Source organism: Palaemon carinicauda, chromosome 3, assembly GCF_036898095.1.
Source record: "Palaemon carinicauda isolate YSFRI2023 chromosome 3, ASM3689809v2, whole genome shotgun sequence".
Taxonomy (NCBI): Eukaryota; Metazoa; Arthropoda; class Malacostraca; order Decapoda; family Palaemonidae; genus Palaemon; species Palaemon carinicauda.
In genome coordinates, this window is record NC_090727.1 from 179,504,385 (window position 1) to 179,526,117 (window position 21,733).

The window sequence follows — 21,733 nt, forward strand, 5'->3', positions numbered from 1 at the left end:
AAGAAGTTATGAAATGTATATCACAAGAAAATGCAAAGCCATTATGATATCTCCAGAATATCTAATGAATGGTATTTTTTTTTTATTTGCAAAGGACATAAGGTATCTGACAAGATCTGAGTGTGGTTTCTCAACCAGAATTAATTCTGTTTTACTGTCTTGATTTACAATATATTATGCAGTAAGGTACAAGTACATTATTGTGTTGAGCACTTTTATTTTGATGGAATTAACACTGTCGAATTGTATGTATAGTTGAAAATTTTGATCAACGTAATCTTCTGTTATTGTATAAAAGATTTTATACTACTAATTTGTTCCTAAGTGAAATACAAACCATTGTCCTTTAGGTAGGAAATAAGTTGTCAGCGCGAGCTAAACCAATAAATCATTTTAACAAGCAATTAAGCAACAGGTGGGAGCAGGTATAAGAAATACCACCCCCTTACCTGTCAAAGTCTCTTCACTTATGTTTTCGGCTGCATCATGTACAGACTTGTCGATGCGCCCTTATTCGAACTTTTCATTACCTTTTTCTTTCAGGAAGTGAATGCTGACTACTGATTGTTATAATCTGACACTTAGAGCGATGGTCTTTATATGTTTTTGATTTTCAATTGATAGATACATTCTCTCTTTGTGCCCTTTGCTAGGGGTACAATAAGCCCGCATTCATCTGTGTGCCAGTGTAGGTTGTGCCCTTTTTTGCTGTCTCAGGTGTATGCTTTGAGGGAAGAAAGAGAGCTTTGCTTTTTCCTCATCCTCATTGAGTGTTTTTGCTTTTGTTGTTCAATCAGTTACACCCCTGGATGGATTTCTGGGAGTATGTGTTAGGAGTAAGAAGCCCTGGGACCTTCATCAGCAACCTTTCAGGTTCTGTTGGTGTGCGTGGTTCCATTAGTGTTTGACACACCACATCAATATTTGGAAGCTCTTCTTCATTTATGCTGTGGCTGATGACAAGTGTAACATAGGAAGGTTTTGGCATCCTCATATCTTTCAGTTAGGCTCCCCAGTGACAGTATCTTCCTTGGTGATGCCCGTTGTGAAGGCGTGGTTGGGGTGTCCCCAGCTACCCTCTTTTGTAATCCTCAGTTCTGAGAGATATAAATATTCTACACATGTCCCCTAACCTGTGATGTAAGCATTGGAAAATAGGGACTTATCTGAGATTTTGACTTCAAGGCCAATGTCCCATAGAAGATGTTCTTTGCAATCCCAACAAGACAGTGGTGGAATGAACTTTACTAAGGAGGCCACAGTAGCCATCCATTTTATTATTATTATTATTATTACTTACTAAGCTACAACCCTAGTTGGAAAAGCAGTATGCTATAAGCCCAGGGGCTCCAACAGGGAAAATAGCTCAGTGCGGAAAGGAAAAAAGGAAAATAAAATATTCTAAGAAGAGTAACAACAATAAATATCTCCTATATAAACTATAAAAACTTTAACAAAACAAGAGGAAGAGAAATAAGATAGGAGAGTGTGCTCGAGTGTACCCTCAAGCAAGAGAACTCTAACCCAAGACAGTGAAAGGCCATGGTACAGAGGCTATGGCACTACCCAAGACTAGAGAACAGTGGTTTGATTTTGGAGTGTCCTTCTCCTAGAAGAGCTGCTTACCATAGCTAAAGAGTCTCTTCTACCCTTACCAAAAGGAAAGTGGCACTGAACAATTACAGTGCAGTAACCCCTTGAGTGATGAAGAATTGTTTGGTAATCTGTGTTGTCAGGTGTATGAGGATAGAGGAGAATATGTAAAGAATATGCCAGACTATTCAGTGTGTATGTAGGCAAAGGGAAAATGAACCGTAACCAGAGAGGAGGATCCAATGTAGTACTGTCTGGCCAGTCAAAAGACCCCATAACTCTCTAGCGGTAGTATCTCAACGGGTGGCTGGTGCCCTGGCCAACCTACTACCTGCCAGAGAATTGATTAAGTCGTAGCTAGGAAAGATTTCTTAAGGTTGATTAGAATCCCAATTGGACATGAAATTTAAAGAATAATTTATATCACTGGTTTACAAAAAAAAAAAAAAAAAAAAAAAAAATTGGTCTGAGGCAAGAATGGGGATATGTGTTTTTTGCTAATTTGGGTGTGCTGAATTCAAATTTATAAATAGTTTTGCTCTATCGCCTCTAGTTTTCTGGCTTTTATATAGTCTCATTTTAGTATAAACAGAGAATATATGTGCATATTTCAAGAGTTGCAGCAGCTTATAACAGATAAAACAGGATAGATAAAGAACACTGATTGAATCAATATACTTGGATGACACAATTACACAATTCATAGTACCACAGACAGTCAAAAGTGTGTTTTCTTAGAAGATCTGGTGTATTTTGCCTCCAGGATGTCATGCAAGAGCATCCAGCAGAAGTCTCCCATCATGCCGGGGTTCCATTTGCTTTGATAGTTGCTCTCCATCTTTGTAATGTCTTGGTGGAATCTTTCTCCATGCTCATCACTCACTGCTCCAAGGTTTGGCGGGAAGAAGTTGAGGTGGGAATGGAGAAAATGAATCTTGAGTGACATTCGGCACCTGATATCCATGTAAGACTTTAGCAACTTTTCAATACAGGCTTGGTAATCTGGTACGCGTGTGTTACCAAGGAAGCCACTACATACTAACTTGAATGCTTCCCATGCTTTCAGTTCCTTTAAGTTAAGAAGCTCCTCAAAATCAGTATCCTTCTGCACTTCTCGGATATGAGGTCCGACAAAGATGCTCTCTTTGAGGTTAGCAGCACTAACACCTGGGAACACAGTAGATAAGTGTTGTCCAACCCTTAACAAAATTTTTCATCAAACCAAGCTTGATGTGAAGAGGAGGAAGAAGCATCTTATTCATGTCCACCAGAGGATTCGCCTTGACGCTGTGTTTGCCAGGAACAAAAGTGCTTCTAGACCCCCAGTCTTTCTGCTTGTAATGCTGGGATACAGCTCGACTATCCCAGAGACAGAGAAAACAACAGTACTTTGTGAAGCCGCCTTGCATACCCATAAGAAGACCAATGACCTTGAGGTCCCCACACAGACTCCATTGGTACTCGCTGTACTTAATAGCTTCTAAAAGAAGCTCCATATTGTCATAGGACTCCTTTAGATGGACAGAGTGTGCAATGGGAATGCTGGGATATTTATTCCCGTTGTGCAGAAGCACATCCTTGAGACTTCGCTTGGAAGAGTCTATGAAAAGACGCCAGTCTGAAGGATTATGTGGCAAACCAAGGGACGTGAACAAGCCAGGTATGTTTGTGGAGTAGCACAACTTGTTTTCCATGTCGAAAAAGGAAGCAAGGTCATTGCTCGGATTCCTGAAACTGGTGATCCTTACATCTTCCTGGACTAGGTTCCACTTTTTAAGCTGAGAAGCCAAGAGCTCTGACTGCTGTTTTGACAGATACAAATCACGAGCAAGATCATTCAGTGCACAGTTCTTCTTGACTGTTTACCCTTTGCCCAGAATTCTGGGCATTCAACCGTTTTTTCTTTATGTGTAGTGAAACAGCGTATGGTCAGCATTCGAACATTAAGCAGTCTGCGTGCTATATCTGGCCACAGTCCGCAAAACAGTCTCAAGCTTTTCTGAGACATCTCGAGTTTACCATAATACCACAATCTAAGGATTGGAGTAATCCCGACTGTCATATCGAATACAGGTATGTATAGGCATGTTCATCAGCCTGCAGAAACTTTCGCAGGTTCGACAAGACCGCATCCATCTCCGTTGAATCCAACCTCTTCAGGAACAGCTAGATTCGAGCAAGAAACTGTCCTGATAAGGAGGTGGCCAGATGAGATTCTCATCCAGGGAGTCAATCACCTCAGTTCTTCCCTTAATTGATTTCTCCCTCTGGATATATCAAAGAAAAGGGGGGCCATGCTGTACCACTCAGCCTCCAGGCTTTGGTCAGAGTTCCAATGATACTGCCTCTTAAACCTCTCCAAGATGAGGGCAACCTTCCTGCGGGCAAGGGGTACAACCCCCTTCGAGGAGAACTCAATTTTGAGCTCCAACTCTTTTCTTGTACAAAGCCTGATGTCGACCTTCAACCTGGACTAGAACTTGGGGATGGGAAACAGAGTATGTGGCCAACAGAATAGCCTCTAGGTGCTGGAACTCCCTTACGTTGTGAGGAGAGTTGCCGACTATGGCAGCAGATACTGATCATGTCTTTCTCATCTGCTGAAAAGACTTCCTTCTCTCATTGGTCTCTCCTTCGAAGGATTCTTCCAGCGAAGAGAGGGATTCATCCACTCCCCTTCGGAGGAGTAGTTCCTCCATCAGCCACTATGCAGCAATCTTCCTGCTTGCTGGAAGGATCGCTGACAGCGACAGCAAATGATGGCTTCTTCCATCCACAAGAGAATCTTCCTTTTCCTGATTGGTCTCCCCTTCGGGTGATTCCTCCCATGAGGAATGGGTTCGCCTATTCTCTGCCATTGCCCTTCAAAGTAGGCCTCGTCATCAGCGGTCTTGTCTTATTAGAAGTCTCATCTCACCTACTGATGTAGTTCCTGAGAAATTCTACGGGAATTGGATTCATCCATTTCCCGATCTTGATCTTCGAGAACAGGCCATCAGACTCGTCTTGCCCAGCAGACTCCTCTCATCAGCGAGATTTGTCTTGCCCAGCAGACTCGTCATGCCCGGCAGACTCATCTCGTCAGCGAGATTTGTCTTGTCCAGCAGACTCATCATGCCCAGTCGACTCTTCTGCAACTCCCAACGGAGATCCTGTGAGAACCCTCTCAGCGACTCTTAACAGCTACATGTAAACATCTCTCACAATGCAGTATCATTGCTGTGTCTTCACGCCTGGAAACTACCCAGCTCCTCCTCTCTCAGGGAGACTCTCCCGTAACAGGTTGCAAAGAGAATGTCCGATATCTGGATAGATCTTCGGCTTTGGCCATCCAGGGCAGCAGAGGTCATCTAACCTTGATGACAGGTCTCCTGCTCGTGTTGGCTTCAGCCAAGAGAGTTGGTGAACCCCATGGGACGCCCTTAATGTCTCCCATTCATGATGATGGGCCAAGTAATGCTCGACCTTGTTTCTGGCAGCTCAGATCCCTGAATCCAAACCCTTTCGCTCTTGGAGTCCTTCGGAGCATGACCAATGATCCATTTCAATGGTTACTATGCCAAAGAGAAACTGGAAGCCCTTCCTCAAGGAAACTCGCTCCTAGTGTCATCACTTCACCAGTTGGGGGAAAATCAAGAGAAGGATCACCGAAGACATGTTCTTGTCTTGGATTCACAAGGTCATGGACCAAGCATCAAATCCCTATCCTTCTTCTCATAGAAGAGACTGGGAGTTCATAACGATAAAAGCAAAATGCTCCCTCGCATTTATAAGACTACTCTGTGACGCAGGCCTTGCCAGCGGGCGTATAGAAGCATCAAATGACCCTCACCACCCACTTCTTGCGAGACATGACCATAGGAGACTATACGTATTTTATCGGTGCTGTGGTGGCTGCACAAGAACTGGTTCAACATCTCAAACTCTTTGATAGATAAGTAGCAAGAGGTTGAGGACGCTGGTTACCCGGTTTTAGTCTAAATAAAGGATTAAAAAAGACTGGCTCTTTCTTTTTCTTCATCTTCTCCTCTCTTGGGGAAATCGGCATCCAGGGTCCTCTACAAAGCTGACTTCAACCAACTACAGGTAAATCATTGTTCCCTTGTGTAATCTGGTATTGTGTCAATACTGTTAGGTTCCCATACCCTATTAAGGGGAGTATTATGTAGGCTGCAGACTATGCGTAGCAAGGTTTTATAAAGCTGTAGAGTTTCCACGTATTATGTGCTAAACACAAAAGGGGAATTCCAAGCCAAAGCCAAAAACCCTCATTGACAAGGACTTTCACCATCCTAATGGGTAAGTCAACCCTTATGAATGGCGTTGGTTTGTAATTGGTTACGGAACAAATGAAAAATTTTGAAGTAATTTGTATTTCTCTTAACAATACAAACTTGTAGCTATTTATACAAATTGGCCCGCCAGCACCAGTCCCCCTTGAAGTACTACCTCCAAGCAAAATGAGGTTCACAGCCCAGGTGCGTGAGTGTGAGTGGTAGTTACTACCCCCCCCCCCCCCCCAACTAGCAGGTGGGTGGTTAACCCTCGTTAAAATTCTATAGGCTCGTCTATCAACTTCGCCGAAAGTAATACTGTATCCCTAAAAAATAGCTACAGGTTTTTATCGATAGGAAAAATGCAAATTGCTTCCAAATATGTCATATTTATACAAATTCATTTATCTAAACGACTGATGTTAACATACCTTTAAATTCTGGAACCATAGTTTACCTTCTCCACATGAATACTGATAACCATTGCCATGAGAGCACTGGTAGTATTTCTGGCAATCACAAGGGTCTGCCCAAAGACCATCTTCTGGACACACAACTGCAGTAAACCAAAAATTATTTTTTATACATCAGTAAGAATACCTCAGCTCTGGTTTAACTTGATTTCATTAACATGATTTAGAAAATAAAACTATAATTTTTCTGTAATTTCTGAAAAAATTTTCATTCATACACAAAAATTCATGCATTAATGAAAAAATAACACTCAAATTATACTTTTTCTAGTGCAAGTATTTAAATTTCCAAAATAAAACAATTCTGCTTTTATATTCTGATACCTGAATGGAAAACGTCACAGTACATCACATTTTCTAATTAACATTATTCTACTATTATAAAGAAATATAAGGTTTCCAGTGATATTTGTGATTTGATGTGTATGTTCTTGATTAATGGTGGAAGAAATATTTTATCATCAATTTTTAATTATATAATTTTGCTGCTTGTATAGCATTAGAATAGATTATGAGATTATTTGATTATACTACAGTATATTTTTCTAATATGCATTATTAAAATAAAATAAGCATGACATGCATTAAGGTATTATGGTGCAAAGTTCATAGCACTAGCAAACTGTAATGCAGCAATTTCTCAGCATATTTGACTTTCACCTATCACTCCCTCCATACTTTGCAGAATCATAAATATATCTACAGTAATTTAAATGTATACTGCGAACTCCTCCTTTTATTGTAAGTGTCTGGGGATTTATGTTTTATATTTTTCATATTCTAATTTTTTTGTTAAAAAGGGATTTTCACCCCAAAAATAATAAAGTAAATTACAGTAATAATCATGCAACTTGCAATCTCACATATTTGCAAACCATAAGTTTTCACCCATGAGTGATATCTTATCAACTGAGTTCCTTTTTTTGAAATCAAACTATAATAAACTAACCTATTTTCCTCCACCTCTACATCCCAATTTCAGTTCAACAAGTTTAAAAAGAAAAATAGAATGATAAAAGTATTGTTAGTTTTGTTATGAACAACTTTTTCAGATAACAACACCTGCTTTACTTGCATTTCAACGTGTATGATTGTACTGTAAATGATTAACATATTTGCTGTAAATAACATGTAAAATAACAGATTTTGATCAAAGTGAAAAATCTATTTTTGGATGAGAGGGCCATGTTCCTATAGGTAGCCTTCTAAGGGATATTTGCTACAGTGATACTCCAGAGAATTAAGCCTAAGGTCTCCAGGATTCCAACTCCTGGCACGAGAATCCAATAAAGGATATCGTATGATATCAGGGGACGTATTCTAAATACGACACATTGCAATCTTCACCGTGAATAGATTTAACGCTTCGATGTAAGGGGGAAGAGTGGCAAAGAAAGGGGTGCCGTTCTAGGTCCCCGGTGGATCTCCTTCCCTACTACTATCGCGACGCCATTCCTATTCTTGTCGTTAAGCGTAAATGGCCACAGATAAAGTAATTTTGGGAGGGATCAATAAAAGGGTGGGTTCCATCAGGACGACATGGCCCTCTCACCCAAAAATAGATTTTTCACTCTGATCAAAATCAGTTTTTTGGGCTCAGGCAGTGTCGTGCTGATGGAAGTATACTAGAGAATTTCTTGAAATTACTATTAGCTGTGGGTTTGTGTATGTGCCTTCTACCTTGAATAGATTTCCTTATCTGGTCTACTAGACCTATATGTGAGATTCCAGAGATCTGTCACGTCCACTAAACGTGGAGCTGGTTTAGTGCCTCCTGCCCCCAGCAGGGAAATGTCGATGTCAACAATAAGGATTCAAGGTTTGTATTTCCTGTTGGAACAAAAAGGAAAACATTGAAGCATACCTTTTTACTTACCTTAAGAATGTAAGTTTATTCCTCTAGAAAACATTATTGTGATTTCAAGGATATAAGCCCAATACAGGGGTTTTAGTGAAACTCTAGCATACTTTATTAGCTTATAACTGAGGGAACAGTAATAAGACGCAAATACGGTTAAGCATTTCATTATGCAACTAAATTATCAAATGTAGTTACAGCAAAGTATGAATCTGATCCAGCATTACAACACATCAAAACACATATTTTCTTGTGTAGAAAAAATATACAAATACATTATCAGAATAATGCCACTCAATGGAGATGTGAAGCCAAATCCATCTGACATAGTCAGATATACGGAAATGTATAAACTCCGTAACACAACCATTCACTCGGCACTGGTATATTGATCAGATATGCACCTACATTGAACAGTATGTCAACCAGTTATGATCTGCACTAGTGGGTAGGTATACCCATGCACCCTATGCACTGTAAAGTCCCAAAACAGTCCACTGTTCATCGCAGCACTAGACGACTGGTTTAATCACACTACCCTTTACCACCATAAAGTGGTTTATCTAATGTACTTGCTACGTGTAATGTTTGTAGAAGACCTTGGATGATTCCCCCCCCCCCCCAGTGTATGGGCGGAGTCTCTAAAGTCCATAAGTTGGAAGAAGTTCAACGAAGAAGCAACTTTCCTCGGATCGTGACCTGCGGGTGTACTGTCAGGATGCGCTTTGAAAATAAAGTAAGTGAGCTTCGCTCTCAGTTGTCTTAAAGATAGGTTTGATCCTGAAGTTTCGCCTCTGAAGAGCTGTCTTCCTTTGAAGTTTAAAGTTCTCCGAAGATAGACCTTAAGACACTCTACTGGGCACAGAGAGGCATCTTCCTTCAATGGGCAGATTCTCCAAGGACCCCACCTCTTGGTGGGTAGCTCATTCTTGGCAAGAAAGGCAGGATCGGGAAACAGGTTCAGTTCTCCTAAGTCCAGGAACTGAATATGGCCTTCGTTTCTGGATAAGGCCACTATTTCACTAACTCTAGCCCCTGAGGCTATTGCGAACAGTAAAATTACTTTCTGTATTTAATTCTTTAGAGTACAGTCCTCATTGTCCAGATTCGAAGCATAGTGCAAGACTTTGTCCAAAGACCACGTGATGGGCTTTGGTGGGGCGGCAGGCTTGAATCTAGCGCATGCTTTTGGGATCTTTTTAAAGATTTCACCTGAGAGGTCCACCTCAAAAGCGTACAAAAGTGGTATAGCCTGGGCCGATTTACAAGAGGTAATTGTAGTAGAGGGCAGGCCTTGTTTGTGGAGGTGTATGAAGAATGCAAGACAAAAATCTATTGATATCTCTGTCAGTTTCCTTGTTTTCACAAAGGTCACCCATTTCTTCAATGACGATTCACATTGCCTACTAGTCGAACGTGACTTGTACTCCTCGATGAAGCCAACTTTATCCTTTGAGATTCCGAACTTTTTGTTTGCTGCTAAGGCGAGAAAATCATGAATTATAGGTTGCTGGTTCTCGAAGATGAAGCATAGACAGTCGACTTCTGGACCAGTTGAGACAGCACTAGATTCAGCAGTGGAAACAGCTTCAGTTTCAACTCTAGGACTAGAGGAAACCAATTGCTTTTGGGCCACTTGTGGGCTACTACTGCTGCTGTCCCTCTTAAGGTTCTTAGCTTGTTGAGGACTCTTAGCAGGAGATTGGTTGGTGGAAACAGGTAAATGCGATTCCACCTGTTCCAGTCTAGGGACATGGCATCCATCGCTTCTGCTTGAGGGTCCAGGTAAGGGGCTACGTAACGAGATAGTTTCTTGTTGTCGCTCGTTGCGAAGAGGTGGATCTGCAGTTCTGGGACTTTTTCCAAGATAAAGGAGAACGAGTCTGCATCTAGGGACCATTCTGTCTCTATGGGCTTTTGCCTGGATAAAGTGTCCGCCGTCACATTGTGGATCCCATGTAAGTGAACTGCTGATAGGTGCCATCCCTTCTTCCTTGCCAGGTAGAAGATGGCTAACATCACATGGTTGAAGTGGGGTTATCTCGAGCCTTGTCGATTTAGACACTTTTATTTAACTCGTTGTCCAGAACCAATCTGATGTGGATTGATCTGCGAGGGGATAGTCTCTTCAACGTCAGGAATACTGCCATAGCTTCTAAAATGTTGATATGAAATGTTTTGAACTGGCGCAACCAATTCCCTTGCACTTTCTTGTCATGAGAATGACCTCCCCATCCTTCCAAGGAGGCATCCGTATGTATCAACACTGATGGTTGCTGTGGTTGCAGGGGAATTATCCGCGCTAGACTCTTGGCTGTTGACCACGGCTTTAATTGCGTGCGCAACAAGGCTGGGGTCAACCTTAGTTGATCTCTTCGAGCGTTTGATGCGTATTTCCTCCAGACTCCTGACGCATCTTTCAAACATGCCTTTAGCCCAGGGTCTGTCACTGCTGCGAACTGAAGGGAGCCCAATACTCTTTCCTGTTAGCGTCTTGAAATCCTCTTGTGACGGATTAGTCTCCTGACAGATCCTGCTATTTCTCTCCTCTTCTTTGATGGAATGGAGAGGTGGTGTGACTTTACGTTCCATTGGATTCCTAACTACTGGGAATGTTGAGCTAGAGTGAGACGAAACTTCTTGGGGGTGATCTTGAAGCCTAAGTGTTCAAAAAACTGGATCACCTTTTAGGCTCCCTGCAGACAAGTAATCTTGGATGCTGCCCATACCAACCAGTCGTCTATATATGCTACCACTTGAACACCTTCGGTGCGTAGCTGTTGTACGACTGTTTGCTAGCTTTGTGAATATCTTTGGGGCTGTGTTCAGTCCGAAGGGCATCGCTCTGAAGACAAACTTCTTCTTCTCCAGTTTGAATCCTAGGTAGGAGGAGAAAAGGCGACTCATCCGGAGGTGCTAGTAAGCATTTGCTAGGTCTAATGAGACTGTGTACGTCCCTTTTGGCAGAAGGGTCCTTATTTGCTGCAAAGTAAGCATCCGAAATTTGTTGTTCTCGATGATCTTGTTGAGTGGAGACCAGTCTAGAATGACACTTTGTTTGTCCGAGTCTTTCTTGGGAACACAAAATAGCCTTCCCTGGAACTTGATGGAATTTGCTTTCTTTATCACCTTCTTGTTCAAGAGTTCTGAGGTATATTCTTCCAACAAGGGGTTGGAGTATTGGAAGAAATCTGGAAAACGGGGTGGAATTCTGCTCCATTTCCACCCGAGTCCATTCGTGATTAGGCTGTGGGCCCTGAGATCGAAGGTTCAGCAATCCCGAAAGTGATGGAGTCTGCCCCCTACCCGGAACCCCTCACTGCTTGGGGGGTCCTGCGGTATTGTTTGCACGACCACGTCCTCCTCGGCCCCGAAGAGAAGTTACCTCCTGGAGAATTTCTCTTAGGACCTTTTCCTTTCTGACTGCGGCAAAAGGAAGTCGACTGCCTCTCAAAGGTAGTGTTGAAAACTGGTGACTGGGCTACCAGTTGTTGAGGGGCCATCTGGAAGGTGGTCTGAGGCATTGTGGTCATGGTCATGGCGGGGATTTGTGCTGGTCTTTGTGGTCTCCCTGCTCTTTTGTTCTTGGGCTGGGGACCTCCTTCCGAAGAAGATATCCTTTTTGAGGACATACCCCACTTTTGGAGAAGGTTCCTGTTCTCCATTGCTGTCCTCGCGATGACCTCTTGGATCAGTTCCTGTGGGAAGAGGTCTTTACTCCGGATGCTTGAGGTAATCAGCTTCCTTGGTTCGTGCCTGGTGGTTGCTGCAGCCAGGAGGAACTCTCTACAAGCTCTAATGCGCTCTGAGGAAAGCGTACATGTCTTTCACAAGGGTAACCATGTGAGACTTGGCCAGAAAGAGGAAGATTTCTGGGGCCATATGTTGGCTTGCGCTTATTTCGAAGCAGGGGGAAAAGCACAGGAATGAATGGCAACAAATAAGGAAACCTGCCAAGACCTGATCATTATCATTAAATCATGAAAAAGGGGGGGTTAGCCTTTGAGATGAGAGCCGTAAAAGACGGCCAGGATGCCAAGAATGTTCCTCAGATATGGAAAAGGAGGTGTAGATAACCAGCCTAAGACTGCAGCTAAGGCGGCAGAGGAAGGTGGGGGGGGGGGATCCACCCATAGCCCACTCACATCCAAAGCTAGAAGAACTCAAGCGGCAACACTTCTGCCAGGATAAACCGAAAGGGCAAAGTAGTCAGGACTCCACAGCAAGAGGCACATAGCCCAGGATAAGAAGCTGCAGTCATAGACACACAACTAATAAGGAAGCAGAGGAGAACCGCTAGGGTTACTAGCTCTCTGCTTGGATAGGGTCAGGCCATAGGAAATACTGTGCAGGAAAGTCTAGCCTACATAGCGGATAAGAGAAACTCAAATCCAAGGGTAAGTACTCTAATCAAAAGGAACTGTAGTTCTTAAGACAGTAAAGGGTATGGCCTAAAAAGGAAGGGGGAAGGGTAACTAAATCACACAAAAGTGGTTTCTAAGGCAGCGGAGAGAATTAATTCAGGGAAGGAATAAAAATCTCGCTTACCTAGGGCCAGACTAGAAAGCTTACAACCTATCCCGTCCATTTATATAGCAACGAAGGATGCTTCAGTCGCCAGGGAACTGGAATGGGAGGGGAACAAGGTTCCATGGCAAGTAGATGCACCAGCAGGCAAAAGGGGAGACGGGCGAGAGAAAGGGAGACTTGGAAATTGGTGAGGTGGCAGGACAGAAAGGCCTAACTGCAGCATTATAACTAGAATGGCATTCCAAGGGGTCTGCAGTAAGAAGGCACAGAGGACAAGTCCTCACAACCAGCCGTTAGCCTACCAAAAACTAAGAGAAGCCTAAGAATAGGTAAGGCAGCACAAATGGGGGTCTGCCTGTCAGCATTAGAACAAGGTAGCGAGTTCCAATGGATGGACAAGAAGTAGACACAGCAAACAATTTCCCTAGACCCATGCCACCCAGCCAAACATGTAGGCCAAGTGAAAAAGTGAAAAACAGTCACCCTAGGACAACTGCAAAACACTATCCACCACTCCCAGAAGGACCTTCAGGACTGCAACTCCTCGCTATGACGCATCAAAAGCATGGAAGGATGGGCAGCCTCATGAAACCAGCAAGGTTAAGTGAAAGAAAGGGATGGTGCAGAAGTACATATTCACCTGTCATGGTAGAGTTAGCCACAGTCAAGACTGATATAATATGCACATGTAGACAAATGTAAAAGGAGGAGATACCCTATAATCATACAACAATTGTAAAAGAATATAAAACATTCTTACAATAATATGACTAAATAACTAAGCATTTTCGGAGTGATTTTTGGGCTCAGCCATGTCGTCCTGATGGAAGGTTCCTTTAGGTAGCTTTCTAAGTGATATTTGCTACTGTGATACTCCCAGAGAATTAACCATAAGTCTCCAGAATTCTAACTCCTGGCACGAGTATCCTTAATATATCTTTAAGGATATCGCATAATATCAGGGGACATTTTTTTTTATATGACACAAAGCAATCTTCACTCTGAATAGATTTACAGTAACTCTTTAAGGGGGAAGACTGGCAAACGAAAGGGGAGCCGTTATCAAGGTACCTGGTGGACATCCTCTCCGTACTACTACGGCCCATCATTCCTTTGAACTGTAGCATTTAAGCTAAGTGCACTCCCACATTTCTCTCGGTGTTGTTACTGTTTATTGGAATATTATCATGCAATCTCCAGCATCTTCTTCCTCTGGAAAGTTGAGTATTTGATTTTTCCTGTGTATAATTTTAAGGCTCCCTTCTCACAGCTAAATATGTATAATTTAAGTGTGTTTAGTGGAGCACAGCCGACACCGGAGACGGCCTTCTTGAGACCGCTGTCGCACGCCATAAATCCATTTCATTTAGTTAGTAGTGCGACGCTCCCGGTATTTAGCTATAAAGAAACTTTTAGCTAGTTATGCAAATTATACTAGTGAAGATTTGCATACATATAATATTTCCTCTTCCGATATGTAATATTACTTTCGTATACGACGAGGACCCTGGTGGTATCAATCGTAGCCGCGGTCCCCACCCGAGTTAGGCTAGCCTAACCCGTTCTGCATAAGTTAGTAATGTAAATCCCATTGTTTAGCCTCTTGTATCGTTTCCTATTAATTCGGTTAGGGATATATATCCCCTAGTATTTATGGGTATAATTCGATATGTTTCTCTTTTAGAGAAAAGAGGATAAACCCTTTCTCCCCCCTGAGTTCTGCCATCTCAAGCGGCAACCCTATCTTTTGTCATCGCTACCGAATAGTAAACTCCGGCTTGACTTAGATAGTTTTTTTACCGTCTATCTTCTTTGCCGCCGAGTATCCCGGCTTCAAAGTATGACGGTAACTCAGGGTGCACTGTCTTGCAGCCGACAATGTCACCGACAGGGGAATCTTGATTCCTCTGCTGCCCACGACGTTGTCGGCATGGGAAGCTATGCTTCCTTAGTTTACAACCGAAAGTAGGCAGCATACCTGCCGCCGCCTTTCTCCCTTGTGTTATGTATTATTGTAATAATGTATTATATTATTTCAAGTGTTACAGGTATTGCGCAACATTGCATCATATTACATGAATAAAACATGTTATGCTTTGTACATAAGTGTAATGATTTGTTTTGGTATTAGGATTCAAACATTTGTTGATTACCTCAGAGATAGGATGTAATTCTTTATAGTTTTGTACTGGAGTAGGATTTAAGTCTTCTCAGAGCGATGCTCTTTTGTTTAAAAATGTTTTTGGTTTTGTCAGATTGTGTATGACGCTCCACACACACTTAGGAGTCAGCTGTCATAGAGCAATGTAGCCACAAGATATCATTAAACTTGTATTTTAAGAATACCAACGTATCATTAAATCCCACCAAGAAAAATTGACGACCAAAGATGGGATCAGCTGAGAGATAATTACTAAAAATTCTTCATCTATGTTCCAGGTAATTATTATGGTTAATAGAAACTTCCTATCAACTCATACTTAAAAATTGGCGTCGAGGATGGGATCAGCTGAGAGATAATTACTAACAATTCTTCATCTATGTTCCAGGTAATTATTATGGTTAATAGAAACTTCCTATCAACTCATACTTAAAAATTGGCGACGCCCAGGAGGACGAACACACGCAGAAGAAACATTGGGCCTTATGTAGAAGGACGGCCAGCACAAGAGAAGGTCCTTTTGCCCATTGATGGACAAGAAGAAAATCGCCCAATGAAGATTGTACAAGCAGCAGAACAGGAATTTCATCAAACAAACAAAACAAGAAAGGGTGAAATTTTAAGTTGGGTAGGCTACAAAACAGGTAGGAAGTAAACTTGTGACTGCAGAACAGCAGCTTAACCTAATCTAGGTATTAAGGTAAGACTCAAAATGCCTTTTGATATAGAACATCCCGAACGCTTCAGCATCACTGCTGAGCCCAATTCTGTTGCAACACGATGGCAACAGTGGTGTGAGGAATTTAAGATTTATTTAGAAGCATTAGGGAACATGAAGGATGCCCAAAAGAAGGCATTATTACTTCATACAGCAGGTAGGGAAGTTCAGGAAGTGTTTAAGACTTTGCAGCTTACAGATGACACAAGAGAAGCTGCAATTAAGGCTCTTACCACATATTTTGCTCCTCAGGTCAATAAATTTTTTGAAAGATACCAGTTTTCAGCGCAGTCTTATCAGAAAGAAAATGAAAGTTTAGATGCATTTGTGACTAGACTAAAGAATTTAGCCGTTTCATGTGAATTTCTAGAGTTAGAAAATGTTATCATAGATCAAGTGATTGCACATTGCACATCACAAGAGCTAAGAAAGAAATTATTGCAAGATAGAGATTTAACATTAGAAAAGGTATTGATAACAGGCAGAGCTTTAGAAACATCAAATAGGCAAAGTAACATCATAGGTAGTTCTACAAGCAATAAAATGGAAAATTCTAAAATTAATACAGTAGGTTCTAAGTGGAAAACCAATGAGAATCAGAGAAGGAATATGTCAAAGCCTAGTCATAGAAAAGTGCCTAACACTAATGTTCATAAATATCAGAATCAGGCTTATACACAGAAACAACATAGGTGTGGTAAAACTGATCATCTTGCATACGAAGCAAAGAAATGCCCTGCTATTGGACAGACATGCCAGAATTGCAGAAAGATGGGTCATTTTGCAACTGTTTGTAGATTCCCTAAACAGTACACAAAGAAAATAAATGCTACAGTTGATACTATTGGTCAAGAGAATAATGTGGAAAATGTTCATGATAATCAGGTTAGGTCAGAAACTGATTTTGCGTTTTGCATTAATTCCGTCAACAAAGGTGCAAAGAAACATATCATGGTAGAAGTAATCATAAATGGTAAACCAATTTTGATGCAAGTTGACACAGCAACCGATGTATCAATTATGTCTGAGAAAACGGCTATAAGCATTCCTAATTTGTTATTAGAAGGTACAAATAGAGTTTTGAAAGGTTATAATGGTTTTGATATTCAGGTGATAGGTGCTTCGAACGTAGAAGTACAGTACAAAGAACAAAAATTCGAGAGAATGCCATTAACAGTAGTAAAAGGTAATGGACAAACTTTGCTAGGTTTAGATTGGCTATAGTATTTGAAGTTAGATTGGCCTAGTATTTTGAAGGTTACAGGTAGACAAGATGAAAACAAAACTGAAATATCTATGGATAATATCATATCAGAGTTTCAAGACGTATTTGAAGATAAAGTAGGTACAGTAAAGAATGCAAAGGCAATTTTAGTTTTGAAACCTGACAGTTCTCCTAGATTTTGTGCTGCCAGACCAGTACCGTATGCATTGAAAAGTGCAGTTGAAACAGAAATCAGGAGATTAGAAAATGAAGGTTCCTGGGAAAGGGTTACATATTCAGATTGGGCTACGCCATTAGTTCCTATTGTGAAGGAAAGTGGACAGGTTAGGTTATGTGGAGATTACAAAGTAACGTTAAATCCACAACTGCAAATAGCTCAACATCCCTTACCAAATCCGAAAGACATGTTTGCAACTATGTCAGGATGCAGTGTTTTTTCTAAATTAGATTTAAGACAAGCATTTCAACAGCTTCCCATGGATGAAACTTCACAAGAATTATGTACAGTAAATACATCCTTATGTTTGTTTAGACCAAAGAAATTACCTTATGGAGTTGCAAGTAGTGCAGCTATATGGCAACAAACTATGGATAAGATTTTTTCAGGAATGCAAGGAGTATTCATTTTTATAGATGATATTTTAATTGCTGGTAAAGACACAAGAGAACATAGAGAAAGATTGCGAACAGTTCTGAAGAAGTTGAAGGAACATAATATTAGAGTAAATAAGAACAAATATTTTTTAGAAGTTGATTCAGTGGAATACTTAGGTTTTGTAATAAATGGCAAGGGTATTCACAAAACTAAAGAGAAGATTAAAGCTGTACAATCATCAAAAGTGCCAGAAAATTTTAAGGAATTACAATCATTTGTAGGTTTAGTAACATTTTATGGGAATTTCATTCAGAATTTGTCTACAATTGCACATCCATTGTATAATCTGTTGAATAAGGGTGTAGAATGGAAGTGGACAAAAGAGTGTCAGGAATCTTTTGAAAGAATCAAGCAGGAAATAACATCACCTACATTCTTAGTACATTATCAAATGGATTTACCAGTTAAATTAGTATGTGATGCATCAAACATAGGTTTAGGTGCAGTATTATCTCATGTAATGCCAGATGGTACAGAAAAACCAATTGCATTCACTTCTAGAGTATTGAACAAGGCAGAAAGGAATTACTCTCAAATAGAAAAGGATGGTTTAGCATTAGTTTATGGAGTTAAAAAATTCCATATGTATCTTTATGGTAGGAAAAAGTTCACACTTGGGTCCAAAAGCAAGTTTACCTACGTTGGTAGCTGCAAGACTACAACGTTGGGCAATTATGTTAGCAGCGTACCACTATGATATAGAATACCGTCCAACATCAAACATGGGTAATGCAGATGCTTTATCCAGATTACCCGTAGACAAAGCTCCAGAGGAGTATGATGACAGTGTTCTGATAATTTCTGTATATGATGTACCAATAACTGCAAAAGATGTAGCACACAGTACCAAGAGAGACCCAGTACTTAGTAAGGTTTTGGAGAGTTTAATGACAGGTAGGGACTTATGTGGAAAAGAGGAAAATTGTAAACCGTATAAGGATATATGGTATGAACTGAGTGTAACACAAGGTTTTGTCTGAAATACATGCTGATCACCAAGGTATTGTAAGATCAAAGTCAATTGCGAGAACTTTTGTATGGTGGCCAGGTGTAGATAAAGATGTGGAATCTTATATAAAGAATTGTATGAATTGTGTTATGCAGCAGAACAATCCTCAATTTGCTAGAATGCACCCGTGGGAGTTACCCGGGTATCCATGGCAAAGAGTGCATATAGATTTTGCAGGTCCTTTTTTAAATTACTTGTTTTTGATAGTAGTAGATGCTTACAGTAAGTGGCCAGAAATTATCCCAATGAAGACAACAACGTCTTACGCCACAATAAAAGAGTTAATGCAAATTTTTTCAACGCACGGTATTCCAGAAAGAATTGTTACAGATAATGGTCCACAATTTACCTCACAATAGTTTAAAGAATTTTGTAATGTCAATGGTATAAAGCATACATTTTCAGCTACATATCATCCATCTACTAATGGAGAGGCTGAAAGATTTGTCCAAACGTTTAAACACAATATGAAGTGTAGAAAAGCAAATTCAGGTAATATATTTTTGCATGTATCAAAATTTTTATTGTCTTATAGAACAACGCCGCACAGCACAACAGGCATGACACCCTCAAATTTGTTGATGGGGAGGAGGATAAGGTGTAAGTTAGATTTGTTGTATCCAAGTTTGCAAAGTGATTTAGCAGATAAAGGGTATAAACAAGTAGTAAAGCTTCCTAATGTAAGACATTTTTTACCTTTGTCTGATGTCATGGTAAGATCGTACAACACTCCAGAGAAGTGGGTACCAGGAGAGATTGTAAGAGAGATAGGAAATTTACATTATGATGTTCGTGTTGGTGATAATGTTGTAAAACGTCATGTTGATCAATTACAGCCGTTAAACAGAAAGACAGTAGAGCATGTGAATGTTAGAGATGAGAAACTTAAAGAAGTAGTTAGATCAAATGAGTCAAATATTAACCAAGATGGTTCAACATCCAATGTAGATTCAGAATCAATTCATGTACCAGTACAAGATGAGGTTAAAGTGCTTCCTAATAGGATTAACAGAGGAAAGCCCCCTGAGAGATTAGATTTATGAAGATTTTTACAATGCCAAGTTAAGGGGGAGGAGACTGTTATGTATTATTGTAATAATGTACTATATTATTTCAAGTGTTACAGGTATTGCGCAACATTGCATCATATTGCATGAATAAAACATGTTATGCTTTGTACATAAGTGTAATGATTTGTTTTGGTATTAGGATTCAAACATTTGTTGATTACCTCAGAGATAGGATGTAATTCTTTATAGTTTTGTACTGGAGTAGGATTTAAGTCTTCTCAGAGCGATGCTCTTTTGTTTAGAACTATTTTGGTTTTGTCAGATTGTGTATGACGCTCCACACACACTTAGGAGTCAGCTGTCATAGAGCAGTGTAGCCACAAGATATAATTAAACTTGTATTTTAAGAATACCAACATATCATTAAATCCCACCAAGAAAACTTGACGACCAAAGATGGGATCAGCTGAGATATAATTACTAACAATTCTTCATCTATGTTCCAGGTAATTATTATGGTTAATAGAAACTTCCTATCAACTCCTACTTAAAACCTTGTAGACTATAAGACATGTCTTATAGCCGACAATGTCGCCGACAGGGGAATTTTTGCTCCTCTGCCGACCAAGACGGCGTCGGCACAGGAAGCTATGCTTCCTTAGTTTACACCCGAAAGTAGACAGCATACATGCTGCTGCCTTTCTCCCCCTGCAAACAATAAGACCCTTTTCCCTCCCCGCTCTGTCCTTTAGTGTCAGCCTAGCCATCACAACATTCTTTTGGCCGTTATTCTGCAATCATCCAGGCTTGCTGGCTTGACTAAGTTGCCAGCCGGGACCCTACCTGTGGCGGTTAGGTTGCCGCCTCGGTCAACTCCTCCTTATGTCCTTCCTTCACAGGAAGCGAATGCTCCTGGGGGAAAGACTGAGCCGGTCCTGACGGCTGCCGGTGGGAAACCCATTATACTGTTGAGAATTCTTCAGTCCCCTCTTGGACTACCATCCACAGACCTCGCAACTGGCAGTATAGCTGGCGGCAAAAGTTTTGGCTGGATGGAAGCTAGAATCAGATGCATTCTTCCCCTTCCATTAGAAATCTCATTCTGGCAAGGAGACAGTAGACAGCAGTAGCCCTCCTACACGTCCAATTATTGTGCTAAACCATAACAATAGGAAATCCTCCTTTCCATTCTTTCTCTCTCTCTATCAGTTAGTGCCGCTGGGCACTAGCCTAACCCCGATAGTATACTGGTAAAACTACAGTATACAACAATACAGTAGCCAGTATAACTACAGTATATAACAATACAGTAGCTAGAAAACTATAGTATATAAGAATACAGTAGTTGGTAAAACTACAGTATACAACAATACAGTAGTTGGTAAAACTACAGTATACAACAATACAGTAGTACAAGTATTTCTAACATACTCTGTGTATCCTTTCACAGTCAATTGTTGGGACCGTATAATATGTTGAGGTTGAAGTATTCCCTCAACACCCTGATGAATCCTTTGATTATCGGGACACTTATGAATCACCGTTCAGTATTAATATTCCACAGGTGGAGGAGTTAGTGTAAATATTCACTGACTCCGGCTCTACGTATGGGAGTTATTCCATTCTGTATTTTCCCTTATAAGGGAATTAGATATTAATATTGACGGAGGTCTCAGTAATTGCCTGGCAGAGGAAACACAGATATGTGTGTGTCTTTCCTATTTCCTTTCTAGCTTAGTATCCTAAGCTATTAAATATAATAGTGAGTATTACTATTGATAAGTATGCATTTATATCAATGATATAAACAACTCAATACTCATTTCATCTTTTTTTTCGTTACAGGAGGAGCCAATGGTATCGTGTACAGTCGTGTTCTGCAACCACAAGAGTAAGTACTTTTGTGAGCATATGATGTGCAGGTCTCATGCCCCATGCTGCATCGTATCTGGATCCCTGAGGTGCTGGGACCCAAAGGGTTGCTCCATCTGTTCAACCTTGCTGACCGAAGGCTTCGGAGAAGAGATCCCTGACACTATGGAGTTAAGGGATACAGCAAGGGAATCCCTTTGGAGGTGAGTAAGAGGGTTCCTGAAGAACTCTCCGGGACCTTACCTACCTAACAAATCTTTAAGGTGTCTTCTGTTCCCTAAGGCTCAATCCAGTGTGGTTGTCCCGCAAGTACAGGTCAAGCCTCCCTTCATCCAACTGACAGTGGAAGCAGACA

The 21,733-nt window shown here is 40.9% G+C and overlaps 1 pseudogene; it reads right to left on the reverse strand.

Moving 5' to 3' along the window:
- The window catches only part of LOC137635584 (probable chitinase 10), a 175,439-nt pseudogene that overhangs the window by 13,841 nt on the left and 139,865 nt on the right, over positions 1-21,733 (reverse strand).